Here is a 19,652-nt window from a genome sequence, read left to right as displayed (position 1 = left end):
CTATGCTCTTTATCTTGTGCCCTGTATTATCTACTTCCTGATTCTGGGTCTGTCCTTGCACCATAGGAATCAAAATCTACAGCATGACACTGACACAGAAGCGGAAGAGGACAAGCTGTTTATAAATAAAGATTGATTTAGAAAATTAAGTAGGTGATGAAATGGAATAATAAATGTGCAAAAATTGATTGAACCATCAGTAAGTGATTTATTATTAGTTTAAAAAATACACAGATAAATCTGACCAACTAAAACCTTTAATGAATTAAGTGAGCATCTGTTCTACTGTAAATAAATAAGCAATCATACAATATGTCAAAATTATTTAAAATATTTGTGTTAACAAAGGATCTTTAAATTAAACAAGGTTTAAAACATTCGAACTGTCATGGTCCTTGTCCAACACTCTTTAAAGAACCTTTATTGATAATGGAATAATTTGGATAAGCAACTAACAAAATACAATATGTTATTATTGATCTTTTTTAAAAACTTAAAAAAATATTTTAATTTATTGATTTTTTTTTTTTAGAGAGAGAAACATTGATTTGTTGTTCCACTTATTTATGCATTTTTTGGTTGCTTCTTGTATGTGCCCTGAGTAGGGATCTAACCCACAACCTTGGCATATTGGGACGATGTTCTAACCTGGCTAGGGCTTGAAAAACTTTTAAAAGTTGCCTCTTTAAAAGTAATAGGCACAAAAAGGTTGAAATTTGTAAGGCCTTTGGTATTTGATTTGAACTTTCTCAGACAGCTGGGGTTCAGATTAGTCTTTTCTGTTTTATAAATACTTTGCTATTCTTGGGGTAAAATCAGTGTTATGTCTTATTTATCATGGACCTTCATAGGGAAATATATACATATGCATTTTGAATTGGAGTTCTATGGAATAATAATTGTTGGTATTGCTTTAAGAAATTATAATACTGTGTGACTCTCTGTCTTTTAATTTATGTTAGGGAAATTAAGTAGCAGGAAAATTGCAGTTTAATATTCTTTCTTTTCCCATGATAATTTTATTTTATTTTTATTTATTTTTTAATAAATCTTTATTGTTCATATTATTACAGATGTTTCTCTTTTTTCCCCCCCATAGCTCCCCTCCACCTGATTCCCCCCCAACCCCATGCCCTTACTCCCCACCACTGTCCTCATCCATAGGTGTAAGATTTTTGTCCAGTCTCTTCCCACACCCCCCACACCTCCTTCTACCCAAGAATTATCAGTCCACTCCCTTTCTATGCCCCTGATTATATTATATTCACCAGTTTATTCTGTTCATCAGATTTTTTATTGACTTGGTTTTTAGATTCACTTGTTGATAGATATGTATTTGTTGTCACTTTGTTGTTCATAATTTTTATCTTTACCTTTTTCTTCTTCTTCCTCTTCTTATAGAATAACCTTCAGCATTTCATATAATCCTGGTTTGGTGGTGATGAACTTCTTTAGCTTTTTCTTGTCTGTGAAGCTCTTTATCTGACCTTCAATTCTAAATGATAACTTTGCTGGGTAGAGTAATCTTGGTTGTAGGTTCTTGCTATTCATCACTTTGAATATTTCTTGCCACTCCCTTCTGGCCTACATAGTTTCTGTTGAGAAATCAGCTGACAGTCGTATGGGTACTCCCTTGTAGGTAACTAACCGTTTTTCTCTTGCTGCTTTCAAGATTCTCTCTTTGTCTTTTGCCCTTGGCATTTTAATTATGATGTGTCTTGGTGTGGTCCTCTTTGGATTCCTCTTGTTTGGGGTTCTCTGCGCTTCTTGGACTTGTAAGTCTATTTCTTTCACCAGGTAGGGAACATTTTCTGTCATTATTTCTTCTAATAAGTTTTCAATATTTTGCTCTCTCTCTTCTTCTGGCACCCCCATAATTCAGATGTTGGTATGCATGAAGTTGTCCCAGAGACTCCTTACACTATCTTCATATTTTTGGATTCTTTTTTCTTTTTTTTTTTTTTGGTTAGGTGTTTTTTGCTTCCTCATATTTCAAATATTTGGTTTGATTATTGGGGTCCTCTGGTCTACTATTGAATTTCTGTATATTAGTCTTTATTTCAGACAGTGTATGCTTAATTTCTGACTGGTCTTTTTCCATTTTTTTGGCATTCTCATTAAGATCCTTGAAGGTCTCACTAAGTTCCTCAGAGGTCACACTAAGTTTCTCAGAGGTTTCTAGAAGATTCTTGAGTAACCTTATAACTGTGGTTTTGAACTCTATATCTAGTAGTTTGCTTTCCTCCATTTCTTTCATTCGTGACATGTTTCTTTGTCTCCGCATTTTGGCTGCTTCCCTATGTTGATGGAGTGGATTTGTGTGGTAGGTGACCTATACGGCCCAACAGCTCAGCCTCCCCAATCACCTGAGGTGGACACTCTTGGTGCACCCCTTTGTGGTCTGCCTGCTCAGTCTTGTTGTAATTAAGCCTTGATTGCTGTTGGTACACTGGGAGGAATTGGCCTCCAGGCCAATTGGCTGTGAGGACCTGCTGTGTCTATAATGGAAGAACTGCTATGCTGGAGACACCCTTATGGGGCAGGACTTGCTTCAGTGGGGCTTTGGTGCTCACTGAGTCTGCCTCTTGAGTGTGTCTTTTATGGATGTGAGGAGTTGAAGTCTGGTATCGTTTCACACTGATCTCTAGGTACACTGGCTCCTGGATCTCCAAGGAGGTGCAAGTTAGCTACTGCCTTAGGCCACCCAGCAGGAGCTACAGTGAGATCTGCAGATTTCTCCTCTTTGCTTTGTGTTTGGAAGTTTTGGAGCTCTCTGACCCAGCTGCAGTTTGTTAGGTTAACCTGCGATAGGGCAGGCCATTCATATGCAAAAGCCGCTGCACACAGCTTGGGTGGGTTTGTAAATTGGGTGGGGTGGGGTCTCAGGGAATCACCAGGGCATAGCAAACAGAGATGGCTGCCAGTCAGCCTTCTCTGCGTCTCCATGCGCCCCAGTGCAGTAAACAATGATTCCTGCAAGCTCCTCTGCGAGAAAGCCACCCTCACTTTCCGACCTGATGCCAGACAGTCCAGTTTCTCTCTGTAGGAGTCTGGGTCCCCAGAGTCTCTCCAGAAACTGGAGTTCAGAGCAGTCAGGAGCTTTTATCTCCCTTCAGATTGAAAACAAAAACAAAAACAGTGCACCCAGTTGCCAGCCCAATTCGCGCGCCCCTGTACCTCTGCTTTTCCACACCTCTGTACGTCCTACCCAGTCTCAATGTGCTTTTTTCTTTCCTTCTAGTTGTAGAACTTCTACTCAGCCAACTTTCCCGTGGTTCTGGGTGATAGCTGTCTTGTCTTTTAGTTGTAGTATTGGTGTGGTTGTGAGAGGCAGCACGTCTGCCGCCATCTTGGCTTTTTCCGCAGTTTAATATTCTAATGCATGGGAACAATGAAGACTCATGATTGTTTCCCTCTAGCATTCTCCTTCAAATTCTCTATTCCTGTCAGTGATTTTCCTGCTTTTCCATACTCCAGAAATAGCTGAGGAGCTTGGTAAATGCATATTGCTGGGCCCATGTAAGTTTGCAGTGAGGCCCAAAAATCTCTATTTAAAAATAACAAACTCCCTAGATAATTGTGAAGCTGCAAATGATCTATTAAGAAACATTTCTCTAAAACATTAATTTTCCTCCCCGCTAAAATACTGAATTAAGGACTTTTATTTTAAACTTTCTAATTACCTTGGATTCTAATACATTGTGATATTCAAGCTTCAGAAATTTAATGGTCTTCCTGAAATATAAGTTTTATTTAAGGCTCTCATATCTGTTTCATAAAGGAATCATTATTACTACAAAGATTTCTAATGATCTCAAATAAGTAGAAAATATCTGATTTTTTTTCTAATTTTTAAGGAAATTAGTGTTGTTTGAATGTAGTCTGTAAAAACAGTATTAGCTGTTTCAGCACCTTTTATTTTGTATCCACAAATCAATGGTCAAAAACAGTTTAATGACTCAAGAAATTGTGACCCATTTTCCTGAAAATGCCATCTTTAGTAAGCTTCATGTTGCTAATTGTGAACAGCTTAAAAACAAAACTGAAATTCTTCACTAGTGGATTAGTGTAAAATCCATATTAATTGTTCAGGAAAAAAATCAGAGGCACAATTATGCACTTTAAGTCTGCCTTTATATGCTCTGATTTTTAAATGGTTAAGCAATGAGGATTTTATGACTTCTTAGAGACTGTTTCACATAAAACACACATATAAGCTGTTTTGGAAATGTCCTTTTACAGTTTCACTTCATTACTCCTTTTGGAGCCTTTTCTCCTTGCTGTTTAACCTTTACAAAAAATGTGGCCTTTTTGTCATTATCTGGTCAACAGTTCAATTGACATGTTTACTAAATGTTGTAAAGTGTTTGTTGCCTGGAGTGTTCAGGGCTAGACATTGTGTTTGAATTCCTAGGAAAGCTAGAGCTTAAACAAAAAGAAAACATTTTATTGCATAACTTCTTATTGAAAATAGTTGTAAAATGTATTCATATGCTTTCTGGACCTAGAGAGCTCTGTATGCTAAAGACAAGTGTGTCTGCCCTTCTTTGCTGGTTGAATGACTTGTAAGGTCATCTGAACATCAGTTATCCATGTGTAACACTACACATCTCATGGGGGTTAGAGGATTGGGCTAAATTTGTACTGACTCCAAATCTGTAGAGCTTTGACCAAATTGTGTATATTGTGTGTTACTTGTTTGCTCAAAATTTTGATTATGTGAATTTTTCTTCCAGTATTTTATTTTACATGCAATAATGTGTGTGTGTGTGTGTGTGTGTGTGTTTGTCTGTGTGTGTGTTTGTGTGCGCGCAGGTGCATGCCTCAGATTAGTGGTGGGGGTGTGGTGGTGAGAGAAATTGACTCACCTCTAAGAATTCTTTTTTTCCAAGTCTGGAGTAGGACTTTTCACTTTTCTTTGGGTATTTTAAGAAAACTATATCCCAAACTAAATACTTTGGGGAAAAAAAATGGAAGCCAAATATACTAGAATAAAAAAGACCATTTATACCTCCCTGGGCATCTAAGGGTTAACTTAAAAAAATGCAAAAACCAGTGTTCAACTCAGGTTCTCATGTACCAGTCTATAAAGTTTACCAAAGCTTGATGGTAATAAAGACAGCACTGCTTGCTATATGGTACACTTTTTAACTTTTCTTCATATGTATTTTCATTTTATTGTTAAAATTTTACATTTAAAAGGCATTTTTTTTCTTTACTATGGTATAAGGAGGTTAACTCTGAACATTGTAATCTGCATATGACTATTCAGTTTTATGTTCTAATATCTTTATGGATTGAATATTATCTAGCAGTAAGTTGCCCAGACTCATACTCCAATATTTTAAAATTATACTATTTTTTTATTGTATTTGCCCATTTGAAGTTGGTCTAATTCAGCAGTTTTCAACTGATGTGCTGCAAGAATTTTTAAAGCATGCAGTATCTGACTATTTAGTCAAGGGCACTGACCTCTTTGCCCTTAGATTGTCAAATAAAACAAAAAAAATGACAACTGCTACCACAACAATAGTTATCTGGTGTGAATAAATAAAAATTATACCTATTTTTGTATCAGATCAGCAAAAAATATATATTTTTGGTGTTCTATAGAACTTTAGTAAATTGAAGTTCATTAGTTAAAATACTCCCCCCCCCCATCTTTGTTGTTTGGGAAAAAGGTGTTTTAGATTGATTTTTTCAGTATATATATAATGTTTGTATCTTAATAGTATGAAGGTTATAATTTTGGTGCTTAATATTTAAGAATAACAATCTGTAGTTTGATATTGGCAATTTATGAAAAGCAGATTAGTCATGTTAGTTTTTTTTCTTGCTGTTTAAATAGTCATTGCTTGGTTTTTCCTTATAATTTATGGTATATTAGCAAAATCCTTTTTTATTTCTGTTATAGGCCTCTCTAGTGAAGTCATCCTCTTTCTTTTTATATTTATCTCTTTCTAGTAAGGCCATGACCAACTGTATTTATGTTCTTATTTTTCCTCATATCTCCATTATCAATAATGATCCTCCTCACATTGCTGCAATTTGGCTAAACTCAATTTCTAGGTGCTTGTTTGTATTCTTGTTTCATTCCATTCACCGAACTAAGGTCAGTGTTTCCTAAAACCTCAATGACTGTAATTTTCTTTTTTAAATGTGGTGATTACCACATTTTATATGATCTTTTGTTTGTTTGTTTTTAAACAGTTTATTCCCAACTATTTATTTTAAGTTTCTTCTTTTCTCAAAATAATTTTATGAGTCCTTGTCTTTCTGTGCTTTATAAACTAGCTCTAGTTGTAAACCAGGTAGTCAGGGATCACTGAGTCTGAGCTTCTTTCGCTATACAGTCTCAATTGCTTCTTTCTTACAATGCAGAAATAAATCCAAGTTTTACTTCCTTTGGTCCTTAATACTCCATTTATCTGTAATTGCTACCTTAACATTTCCTCATAAATTCTGCATCAAGTCAGTCATTTTAAGCACCTAAGTACTTTATCTAGATTGTGTTTTCTACTCCCGCCACTGAATGGTCAATGATATAGAGAGTTCCCAAACTTTATATTAGCCATATAAAGTCTATCATAATAGTTCTGAACCCAGACACTTATAATATTTATGAGGAAAAGTAGTCTTTTTCTCATAACCACATTATTGTGTGGTTCAGGTAAGTATGGCAGTGATTGAACTATATCAGTGTCCATTTTAAGCCACTATTTTAATCATGCTTTTAAAAAATTTATTAAAGGCAATGTGATTTGTGCAAGGAAAAATTGAAAGTTAATGTTATGTGGAAAATGAGCACTGAATAGTTGATTCTCCATATAGGTGACTATTCTTATCAACAAAGGTTGCAAAATACACAATAAAGCAAAAAATGCCAAGAACCCAGACACCTAGGCTCTGTTGTACTAATTTAATTACTTAATTGCCACATTTGAGTACTTTTTGTACCTCAGTTTGTATTAGGTACTTCAAATAATTTCACATGTGTATTCTGGATTTAAAGTTTTTTGTTTTTTTTTTCTATAAGAGGCATATTTGGATGGGTGGGGCTTCAGGGATCAACCTTGGTTACTGATTGAATAAATGGCTCATAAAAGCCAATTTCATAAAGAACTATTATTGGATTGAGGAGGTATCTAGGAGATGTATAGAAATTGGCCATCCACTTTAAACCAGTATTTAGGATTCAAATCTTAGGTGAGCCAAGAGTTATACACTCTTATCAGATATATGTTTTCCCTCTGGAAAAGTAACCTTTTAAATTAACTGGGAATAAAATCCAGTGCTCTGGATTTTACCTCTCACAGTTTATCATATAGTCAACTGATCCTACTGTACTGCTTGTAAACCATTATATGTGATTGTCTCCTTAAAGATATAGGCATAACTGCCATAATTTCACCCTATATTTCTATGAAATATTCTTATCTTTATAATGTTGCTGGGTGCTGATTCATATATGTTATCATTCAGCCTGAGGATAGATACATTTTAGTGTTAAATGAGCTGATCCCTTAAAATGATGACATTGGGGATTGGGATTCCTTGGTCTGTTTAATCTGTTACATGATTGTGATTTATTAGCCAAATTTATTTTCTGTGTCTTCCTGGCTCATGACACTTGAAAAGGAATATGGCTGCTGTCAACCTTTATAACTAGAAGGTAAATCCAGTCTTTTCCGAAATAGCAGAGGAAATGCAATCTGGGACATGCAAACTGGCGATCCACAAGACAATCCTGGAGAGCAAAGAAGAGGAATCATATAATATATAATCCTATATAATAAAAGCCTAATATGCAAATTGTTTGACCGGGAATTTGACTGCTCGCTATGACGTGCGCCGACCACCAGGGGGCTGTGTGGAACATGGCAGGTGTTGGTGAAGCTGTGCTGGCAGCACCCCCCCCCCCCGCCCCCCGCCCATGGGCCCTGGTGAGAGCAGGACAGCGCTGGGATGGTGGAGCAGGTGAGCGGGTGGCGCCAGGCCAAAGTGGGTGTGAGCCAGAGTCGATTGCCTCACAAATGGCAACCAGTGGCTGTAGCAGGGGCAGGGCCTCCTCCTGGCCCTGATTGATTTCCCCCGCAGTGGTGGCAGCAGGTGGTGGGGCTGCTGCCAGGCTCCCAGTTGCTGAGGGAGCTGGGTGGGGGCCTGGCCCTAACTGATCACCCTGCAGACAGCAACCAGCAGCTGGCAGGCCCTGATCACCTGATCGGGGCTGGGCCCCAGGCTGCGATGGGGATCTGGGGGTGGGTGGTGGTGACCAACCTCCTGCAGTGCCTGGGCGGGGGGCTTCGACCTCTTATGGGCTACCTGGGGGTGGGGTGACAGGGATGGAGGTGCGGTGACAATGCGGGGTGTCCTCTGAGCTCGCTCTCAATCCTCTTACTACCCTCCCCTGGGATGACAGGGCTTGTGCACAGGGGAAGCCCCTGCACTCAGGTGCTGGCTGCCCTTGAGGAGCCCGCCATGCACCTGCACGGCCTCTTCCGGGTGAGCCTGGTCGTAGTGGGACCACAGGGGCCAGTAGGGCTCCCCATGGGTTCACTCAGGAGCTGGTCTGCAAGGCTGGCTGGGAGAGAGCACGCTGCCCTCCTGGCTTCTGTGAACTACTGCTGCGCTGTGTGCCGGCCATGGCGTCCGGCCATGCTCACCACATCTCCGAGTGGGGACTCGGGCACCATGACTCGGGCAGAGGGGGGGTGCCTGGGCCCAGGTGAAGCCCAGGGCCCCGAGGTCAGCTGGGACCTGCCCTTCCATGCCAGATGCTTGTGCTTCCACCGGCCAGGCCTAGGGACAACATCTGTGCATGAGTTTCATGCACCAGTCCTCTAGTCTGTTTTATAAAGTAAGGGAGGCAGTTTTGAATGAAAGCTTCTTGGAGGAGAGCAAGAGCTTGGGTTGTGGCAGCTTCTCATTGGCTGAGTTGTTGCTAGGCAAGAGAACATCTTCCTTCCCACTGCTGGGAATATGTAAAGTAAGCTTCTTCCTGTAGGGGTGTGTAAAATAAGCTGCCAGGAGTGGTATGTGCATGGGAGCTCTCCCTTTATGGCTTTCCAACTCCATTTAGAATGTGGCTTTCCTTTATTCATTTTCACAGCTCTCAAATATTAAAATTGTATTTGACTTACTGCCATATTTATACATCCCAATGAAAAAAGGATCAGAAATGTAAGGTGCATTGATGTGCTTGCAGATCCTTTCTAAAATGGGCATTTTTCTTACTTTAATGGCAGTATGGGTTGCATCAATAAACATTCTGAGAGTCCACTTAGAACCATTCATAGTCTTCCTAGTTTTTGACAGCACTATTGAAGCAAATTGCTAAATTGAAAACTCTAATCTGTTATGACATGATGTCTTCCATTAAGTCATTGGAGTACTGAGTAGTTTAATATGAATTTCAAAAGCATGTTTTGATTCTTACTAATTGAGTACCAAAAACTTGACCTTACATGGTGGCTCTTTACCTAGAAAAATAAACTTCTTGTAAAACAGGATTGGTTCTGTTGTATTTAATATATCCCAGACTGATGAAATGTTTGGCAGCAACTTAAGAAATTAGAGTGTAGTTGACTCTGATGAATGTGTAGCTTCCCTGAAAAAGCTTCTAAAGAGGCAGGCAAGTTATGCAGTGACTTGATGACATGAATTGAATTATGACAGAAATCCATAATGCAAAGTTAAAGGGAACCACAAGAGAAATAGAGGATAGAGTCATAATACCTAAGACTAACAATAGCAATAACAATAAGGAAATCTAGAGATGTATCCAATTGTGTGATTATATAGAAAGTACACTAAAATGATATGATAATATTCATTTTCTGTATTTATAGGAAAGATATGTCAAGCTATCCCAGTAACCACATATCCGATATTAGTTTATAAAGATTTTAGATAAATAACTAAGTTTTAGGCAAATACTACTTTTAGTAAAACTAGTTAGGAAAAATATCACACTTTGTTTAGACCCAAGCAAGATATTGCAATTAAGAAATGCTAATTAATTTTAGAGAAAACTAATTTTTGATTATTAAAGGTTTTGATTTATATATTTGCATTTTGCATGTTTGATTATTGTGAAATGTTTGACAAATGGCAATTATAATGGCAGTATTCAACTATCTGTGGGAAAGTTTATGTATTACCTTGTCCTGTTTACTAGGAGAAAACTACATAATCTTATGAAACAACTTTTGATAATGGAATTTATATCTACATTGTGTTTGCTTGAGTAATGGCTAATATTTTTGTTTGGTGTCTAGGTTTAGAGGCTTATTTGAATTGAATGGTCAAACTTAAGCCTCTGGAAATGTAAAATTTTAAATCATGGCACAAGTAGATAACCTTTCTTTATAATTTCTGAAAAACCAATTATATAAGTAAAACCTGTACTTTTGTTTACTCTTTTTTTCTCTTAAGTACTTATTTTTTTAGAGTAACTTTAGGTTTACAACAAAATTAATAGGAAGATACTGATGTTTCCAGGATACTCCCTACCCCTATACATACACAGTCTCTCCCCCATTGCTACATCACTCACCAGAATGAACCTACATTGACACGTCATAATCACCCAAAATTCATGGTTTACCTTAGCATGTGCTCTTGATGTTGTGGACAAATGTATGATGACATGTATTCATCCTATATAATAAAAGGGTAATATGCAAATTGACCCTAATGGCAGAACGCCTAGGAACCACCTGTCGCTATGATGTGCATTGACCACCAGGGGGCAGACGCTCAACTCAGGAGCTGCCCCCTGGTGGTCACCGCACTCCCACAGGGTGAGCTCTGCTCAGCCACAAGCTAAGCTGACAGCTGCAAGTGCAGCAGTGGTGGCAGGAGCCTCTCCAGCCTCCTTGGCAGCACTAAGGATGTCAGAGTGTGCCTAAGCTGGCAGATGGTCATCCCCTGGGGCTTCCAGGCTGCCAGAGGAATGTCTGACTGCCAGCTTAGGCCCAATTCCCCTGGGAAGCGGGCCTAAGCTGGCAGGTGGGCATTCCCGAAGGGGTCCTGGACTGCAAGAGGGCGCAGGCTGGGCTGAGGGATCCCTCCAAGTGCACAAATTTTTGTGAACTGGGCCTCTAGTCCATTATAAAATCATGCAGAATATTTTCATTTCTGTAAAAGTCCTATGTGTTCTGACAATTCATCTCTACCCCTCTCTGGCAAGCACTGTTTTTTTCAAGATGTCATGTGGTTAGAATCATATAGTATTTAGTCTTGTCAGAGTGGCTTGTTTTGCTTACTAATATGCATTTAAAGATCCTCCATGTCTTTTTATGGCTTGATAGCTCATTTCTTATTAGTATTGAATAATATTTCATTTTCTAGATTTATCAAAATTAATTTGTCTCTTCACCTCCTGAAGGACATCTTGTTTATTTTCAAGTTTTGGCAATTATTAATGAAGCTGCTATAAACATCTATGTGCATGTTTTTGTGTGGATATGTTTTAAATTTCTTTGGGTAAATACCAAGGTACATGATTGCTACAGTCTTATGGTTAAGAGTGTGTTTAGTTTTATAAGAAATTCCCAAACTGGTTTAGAAAGTGGATGTACCATTTTGCATTCCACCAGCAATGAGTGAGAGTGCTTGTTGCTTCACATCCTTGCTGGCATTTGGTGTTTTCAGTGTTGTGGATTTTGGTCATTTTAATAGGCATTTAGTAGTGTTTCATTGTTTTAATTTGCATTTCCCTGAAGATACATGATGTAACATCTTTTCATATACTTATTTGACATCTGTATATCTTCTTTGATTAGATGTCTATTAAGGTCTTTGGCCAATTTTTTAATGTTGTTTTCTTACTATTGAGTTTTAGGAGTTTGTATATTTTGAATAACACCACTTTATCAGATGTGTCTTTTGCAAAAAATTTTTCCCAGTCTGTGGCTTGTTTTCTATTTCTCTTCATATTGTGTTTCACAGACCAGAAGTTTTTAATTTTATTTTTTAAAATATATTTTTGTTGATTTCAGATAGGAAGGGAGAGGGAGAGAAAGATAAAAACATCAGTGATGAGAGAGAGAATCATTAATTGACTGCTTCCTGCATGCCCCACACTGGGGATTGAGACCGCAACCCAGGCACGTGCCCTGACTGGGAATTGAACTGTGACATCCTGGTTCATAGGTTGATACTCAACCACTGAGCAACACTGGCTGGGCAGAAGTTTTTAATTTTAATGAAGTCCAGCTTATCCACTGTTTCTGAAAACTAGGAGTGCCAGGGGCAGATCAACCAAGGAGAAAGATCAGTGTCTCAGCCAAGAAATAAGGTAAGAATGGCTGAGGCTGCCTTCTTTCTTCCTTTGTCCCTTTGAAATAATCAGGCCCTCAACAGATTAAATCATATCCACCCACATTGGGGAGGGCACACTACTTTACTGAGTCCACCATTGAAAATTCTAGGTTCTTGTAGAAATACCCTCACAGACACAGTGAATAAAATGTTTAGCTAAATATTTGAGTACCCTATGATCCAATCAAGTTTGACACAAAAAATTAGCCACCACAGCTATCAGTTTAAATTGGTTTTTATAACTAGTAGTATTTATATTTGATTGTGAATTAATATCCATTAAACTAGTGACGTTCTTAGTATTTAATAGTCATGAAAGTTATACTTATCTCATAGTATATATGTCATCATTAGCTTTAAAAAGAAAACTAGGATATCAGGGGATGTAGATGGCATATTATAGTTATAAACAAAATATTAATATTTTACATGTATTTGTTGAAAACATTGAATGAATGCATATGTCATCAGATTACTTTTGCATGCAATTTTTTCCTTATGGTATAATATATTAGTTCCAATGATGCTATTACAAATTACCACAATCATAGTGGCTTAAAACACTATTATTTTATAGTTATCAAAGTAGTAAAACGGGTCTCACTGGAATAAAATCAAGATGTTGGCAGGGCTAAAATTCTTTCTGGAAATTTTAGGAAATAATCTCTATTTTCTTAACTTTTGTAGCTTCTATGGGCCACCTGATTTCCTTGTCTCCTGGCCCCTTCTTCCATCTTCAGAGCCTGCAATGGCTGGCCAAGTCTTTTTCATGATGCCATATATCTGGTTCTGATTCTGCTGTCTTGTTTTTCTCCATTTAAGGACCTTATGAGTACATTAGGCTCATCAGATAATCCAGGATAATCTCCTTATTTTAAGGTCAGTTGATTAGAAACCTAATTCCATGTGCAACTTTAGTTTCCCCTCGGTATATATAACATAACATAGTCATAGGTCCTGGGAATCAGGATGTGGATATCTTTGGTGGGATAATTATTCTGTGATAAACTACTACAGACTTAGTGGCTTTTAAGAACAGAAATTTAGCCCAGCAGTCATGGCTTAGTGGTTGAATGTTGACCTATGAACCAGGAGGTCATGGTTTGATTCCCTATCAGGACATATCCCTGGGTTGTGGTCTCAATCCCCAGTGTGGGGTGTGCAGGAGGCAGCCAATCAATGATTCTCTCTGATCATTTATGTTTCTATCTATTTCTCTACCTCTTCCTCTCTGAAATCAATTAAAAATATATATCTTTTTTTAAAAAAAGAACAAATTTATTCTCTCACAGTACTGAAGACCAGAAATCTGAAATCAGTATCACTGGGCTAAAATCAAGGTGTCAGCAGGTCTGCACTGCCTATGAAGGCTCTATGGAGAACTGCTTCCTTGCTTCTTCCAGCTCCATGGTTATAACACCTTCTCCTGTCCTTGTGTGTCAAATCTCCCATTGCCTAGCTCACCTGTGATTGGATTTAGGGCCCACCTCAATAATCTAAAATAGCCTCTCTACCTCAGGATCCTTAACTTAATCACATCTGCAGATACCCTTTTTCCTTATAAGGCAACATTTGCTAATTCCAGAGATTAGGACCATATAGCTTTGAGTGTCTATTATTGAGTCTACTATACGCAGTCTTGGAATTTGTGAAGTTTGTAAAATCCATTAGAGAAATGAAAAAAATATGCTTTAGAATACACTGCTTACTACAGTTTCAGGATCTATGATAACCTTCCAACCTCTAAAGACAATTAATATGGAATACCAGAAGATAAGTTATTGACATGAAATGGTAATATAAATTACTTCCAAGCGCTAAAAACAAAGGGTAATTCAAGGTATTTGTTAACTTTTGGAATGTTCCTCTTGAAAAAATTTCAAGCACTATTTTTTTAAAATAAATTTTTATTGATTTCAGAGAGGAAGGGAGAGGGAGAGAGATAGAAACATCAGTGATGAGAGAGAATCATTGATCAGCTGCCTCCTGCATGTCCCCCACTGGGGATAGAACCAGCAACCTGGCCATGTGCCCTAACTGGGAATTGAACCTTGATCTCTAGGTTCATAGGTCATTGCTCATCCACTGAACCACACCTGCCTGGCTTAAGTACTATGAATTCACCCTACCATGAATGTCATAAGAGGAAATTAGCATATTCTCAAATATTATTACTCTTTCGGGCCTCACTTAATGGTTGGAGCAATGTTTCCAAATTTCTCTGAACCTTTCTGTGGGAACCCCTTTCACGTCCCGCGTGGTTCAGGGTTCAGGTTCAGGGTTTGGGTTCTGAAGGAGGCCGCACACAAATGAAAGACACTAGAAAAATATTAATTTGGGAAATGGGGGCCAGGCAGAAGCCCAAGAGAGGGCTACACCCCGCTCTGGCCTTGCTGTCCTTTTTATTAAGATTATGGGATACACCCATAGCCTTTAGGCAGGATGTTCCAATAATAGCCAATCAGCAAGAATTTACATAAGACTAACAGGTGGAGGCTGTTTCAGCTACCAGTGTCTCAACTAAACAGTGAGTGATTAGCTCTGACCTTTCAGAGTTTCCAAGGTTAACCAGCTTTCCGGGTTCCTTGTCCACACCTTTCTGCTAGTGGGACAATGATCGGTTTCTGACACCTTTCCATCTCAGGACAAGTGATGTGTAGGAATTTGGGCTGTCTGCTTATGTACCATTCCCCTCATCAGCCTACCAGAACAAAATTGGTTTCTGAAAACATTGTATACTTCAGTGGGTTATAATCCTTCTTGAGGTCCTACAAAGATTACAAACAAGGTTCGCTACCTCTAGGACTGTCTACATATTATAAGTTGGTGGTATCCTGTTGTCACTACATAGCTGAGATCATATTTTCCCCTAACTTATCTATAGTGTACATATTAAGTCCCCCTCCCCCTTTTTAACACAGCAGACAAAGGTAGCAGTCAGTTCCTAGATATGTATATATTTCCACCTCATTTAGATGTTGCTATGCACAATCATCTCAGCTTATGTTTAATAATAAAGCTTTCTCCTTTCAGTTACTCCCCTTGAAAGGAACAAAGTTTCTCCTCTCTCCTCCAATGCTATTAACAATAAGGAGGAGTTATGTGTACATGTCAGAACAAACAGAAAAGGAATGAAATTGGAACAGAATAATAGGGAACATGTTACATAGAATAAGTGTACATCTGAAGTAAATGGTAAGTTCTGGATATTTATCTGAATCAAACTACAGGTAAAGAGTCATACATCAGCAATAACAGGGAAGGCATAAACTACAAGTAGAAACTTTGTGAGAATAGATATAAAATTGATCTAAGGTTTTATCAGAAAGCCTCAACTGTTATGAAGCTAATTTGCACTGAATGAGATCCAGTAATTTCCAGTTTTGTGGAAGAGGTTGTAATCCAAAAAAGAATTAAGATTTCCTACAGATATTTAGACATATATCTAAGAATATGTCAAACAGTTCTTCTAAACATCATATATGAGGACGTCATTTTATTTTTATATTCAATTAACATTTTTCTTACTTTAACTTCTTGAAAACTTTTACCTTTTTGTCATGGATGCAGTGAATTTTAATGCTACTCTTCTATTTTATGGTATTATTTTGATTAATTATATTGTCTTCAGTTTTAATATACTTTTATCATTCCTTATCTACTTGAAAACTCCCAGTTTGAATAAATTTATTTTTTATACTTATAGATTTTAAATGAAGGACAGCTTATAGTAAAGCATGTTAAAGTATTTTAATGAGATATGGGCCTGCTCAAATTTACTTTATTAGTCCCAGCATGGCCTTTAATTTAATGATTAAACACTACTAATAATTTAAGTAGAATATGAAGGCAAAGAGAGGATGAAAGTAAAATGCTGTGGTCAGAATTGCTCCTAAATTGACTTATAAATCAATTATAACTGCTACAACCTCTTAGGAATTGTATGGAGTAAGAGCCATGAGAACATAGTCTTTTTTTTTTTAAATAAATCTTTATTCAGATTATTACAATTGTTTCTCCTTTCCTCCCCATAGCTCCCCTCCACCCGGTTCCCACCCCACCTTCTGCCTTACCTCCCCCCCACTGTCCTCATCCATAGGTGTATGATTTTTGTCCAGTCTCTTCCTGAACGCCCCCCATACCCCTTTCCACCTGAGAATTATAAGTCCATTCCCTTTCTATGCCCCTGATTCTATTATATTCACCAGATTATTCTGTTCCTCAGGTTTTTAATTCCCTTTGTTTTTTAGGTTCACTTGTTGATAGATATGTATTTGTTGTTCATAATTTTTATCTTTACTTTTTTCTTCTTCCTCTTCTTAAAGAATACCTTTCAGCATTTCATATGATACTGGTTTGGTGGTGATGAACTCCTTTAGCTTTTTCTTATCTGTGAAGCTCTTTATCTGCCCTTTAATTCTGAATGATAGCTTTGCTGGGTAGAGTAATCTTGGTTGTAGGTTCTTGCTATTCATCACTTTGAAAATTTCTTGCCACTCCCGTCTGGCCTGCATAGTTTCTGTTGAGAAATCAGCTGACAATCGTATGGGTGCTCCCTTGTAGGTAACTAACTGTTTTTCTCTTGCTGCTTTTAAGATTCTCTCTTTGTCTTTTGCCCTTGGCATTTTAATTATGATGTGTCTTGGTGTGGTCCTCTTTGGATTCCTTTTGTTTGGGGTTCTGTGTGCTTCCTGGACTTGTAAGTCTATTTCTTTCACCAGGTGGGGGAAGTTTTCGGTCATTATTTCTTCAAATAGGTTTTCAGTATCTTGCTCTCTCTCTTCTTCTGGCACCCCCATAATTCTGATGTTGGTACACTCGAAGTTGTCCCAGAGGCTTCTTACACTATCTTCAACTTTTTGGATTTTTTTTTTCTTTTTGCTTTTTCGATTGAGTGTTTTTTGCCTCTTTGTATTTCAATTCTTTGACTTGATTCTAGTGTTCCTCTAGTCTGTTGTTGGGTCTCTGTATATTATTTTTTATTTCAGTCAGTGTATGTTTAATTTCTATTTGGTCCTTTTTCATATCTTCGGGGGTCTCGTTATATTTGTCGGCCTTTTCTAGGATATTCTTGAAAAGCCTTATAACCATGGTTTTGAATTCTATATCCAGTCATTTGTTTTCCTCCATTTCTTTAGTTTGTGATCTGTTTCTTTGTTGCCGCATTTTCACTGCTTCCCTGAGTTGGTAGGGTGGATTTGTGTGCTAGGTTTCCTATATGGCCCAGTGGGTCGGCCTCCCCAGTTAACCTGAGGTGGATACTCTTGGTGCACCCCTTTGTGGACTGTGTGTACAGCCTTGTTGTAGTTAAGTCTTGATTGTTGTTGGTATCACTGGGATGAATTGAACTCCAGGCCAGTCGGCTGTGAGGATCAGCTGTGTCTACGCTGGGAGAAGTTCGGTGCTGGAGACAGCCTTATAGGATTAGACTTGCCAAATTGCAAAAGCCTCTGTTCTCAGCTTGGATGGGGTGGAGTCTCAGGGCGGAGCAGACAGTCTTGGCTTCCCATCAGCCTTGCCCTTGCGCACGCGCTCGCGCCTCCAGACCTCTGCCTTCCCCAGCTCCTGAGTCTCCGCCCGAGAGTCCAGATTGCCCCCGCAAGAGTGTGGGTCCCCAGGGGCTCGCCTGGAACTGGGGTTCAGTACAGTCAGAACTGGGGCTCAGTGCAGTCAGGAGCTTCCGACTCCCTTCCACTAGGGAAAGCCTGTGGCAATCTCCGCAATCTTTGTGCGCGCTGGCGCGCACGCCTCCAGACCTCTGCCTTCCCCGGCTCCCAAGCCTCTGCCCGAGAGTCCAGATCTGCCCCCCCGCCCCCTGTAAGAGCATGGGTCCCCAAGGGCTCGCCTGGAACCGGGGTTCAGTGCAGTCAGAACTGGGGTTCAGTGCAGTCAGGAGCTTCTGACTCCCTTCTGCTAGGGAAAGCCTGTGGCAACCTGCACCGTCTTTGTGCACACTGGAGCGTGCGCCTGCAGACCCCTGCCGGCTGGGGCTCCCCCAGGTCTCCCCAGGGTCTCCGAGTCTCCGGGTGCCTTTCTCTCTACCTGACAGTCCAGACTTCCCCTGTATGAGCCCGGGTCCACGGGGTTTTGCCCGGAACTGGGGTTCAGTGCAGTTGGAACTGGGGTTCAGTTTGGTCAGGGGCTTTCTTCCCCCTCCCGCAAGAGAAAGTCAGTCAGGCTCTCAGCCGCCCTTCCTCTCTGCACGCACAAAGACCCTTTGCCATACCTCCAATTCTCTGTGAGCTTTTCTCTTTCCTTCTAGTTGTAGAATTTCCACTCAGCCAGCTTTCCTGTGGTTCTGGATGGTGTCCATTCTGTCTTTTAGTTGTAGTTTTGAAATTGTTGTGTGAGGCAGCAGTTTAGGTGCTTACCTATGCCACCATCTTGGTTTCTCCTCGAGAACATAGTCTTGAAGCAAATGGTTTCATTGAAATATTTTTTTATTTTCTGCACGATAACTAGATATGTGAAATATTAAATAAAAATTATGGGGTATCTGATGAAATTTCCTGACAAATAAATCAAAGCTGATGCATATTATCTGACCCACAATGTACTTTAACCATCAATAAAAGGTAAGATGGACTCACAGACTACATGTCTCTTTACATTTTTTCCTCTTTACTTTCATCACAAAGGATTTTATTTGTTATTTCAGTGACTAAAAACTACCTCTCCAGTCCCAGGTGCTAAAATGGAGCATAGATGCCAAAATTAACAGAATTATCTGAGAGAAAAGAAAAGATAATTCAGTACCAGAGTTATCTGAGAGAAAAGATAATTCAGTAACAGAATTATCTGAGAGAAAAGAAAAGAGCAGGAGAGCTGTTTTTCTTTTTTAATCAAATTAAAAATATTTGTATTTTGAAGTAGACACCAGGTATTTTGTGGGTCTTTTAATTTTTAAATGAAGAAATCCAAAGTAATTTAAGAAGCAAATGTTATTATTACTAAGCAGCTGCCATTTTTATTTAGAAGATAGGATCTGAAATTTAAAAGAAACCTTTTATTGGTTGCTTAAATATTTTGAAATAAAATAGTAGGTTTTGGCAAAGGAAAGCAGATGATGCTCTGTGGTTTTGCTTTACAAAAATGTGAATGCATCTGATGCCCTTAATCGAATGGTGAACCTAATATGAAGTATTCACTACTTTCACTGGTGTGTGGGTATAGAATATTGCATTATAGAGTTCTTAAAAAAATGAATTAATCTTCACAAGTACATGTTCCTATTGTAGCACATATGTTTTGTCAAATGAAGGAAGAAAGAAATGAGATAATAGGACAATTTGTCGTTCGAAACTTAAAAAGAATTAAAATTGTGAATT

Source organism: Plecotus auritus (assembly GCF_963455305.1).
Source record: "Plecotus auritus genome assembly, chromosome: X".
Lineage (NCBI taxonomy): Eukaryota > Metazoa > Chordata > Mammalia > Chiroptera > Vespertilionidae > Plecotus > Plecotus auritus.
The sequence above is the reverse complement of the archived record's forward strand: the minus strand, read 5'-3'. Positions refer to the sequence as shown.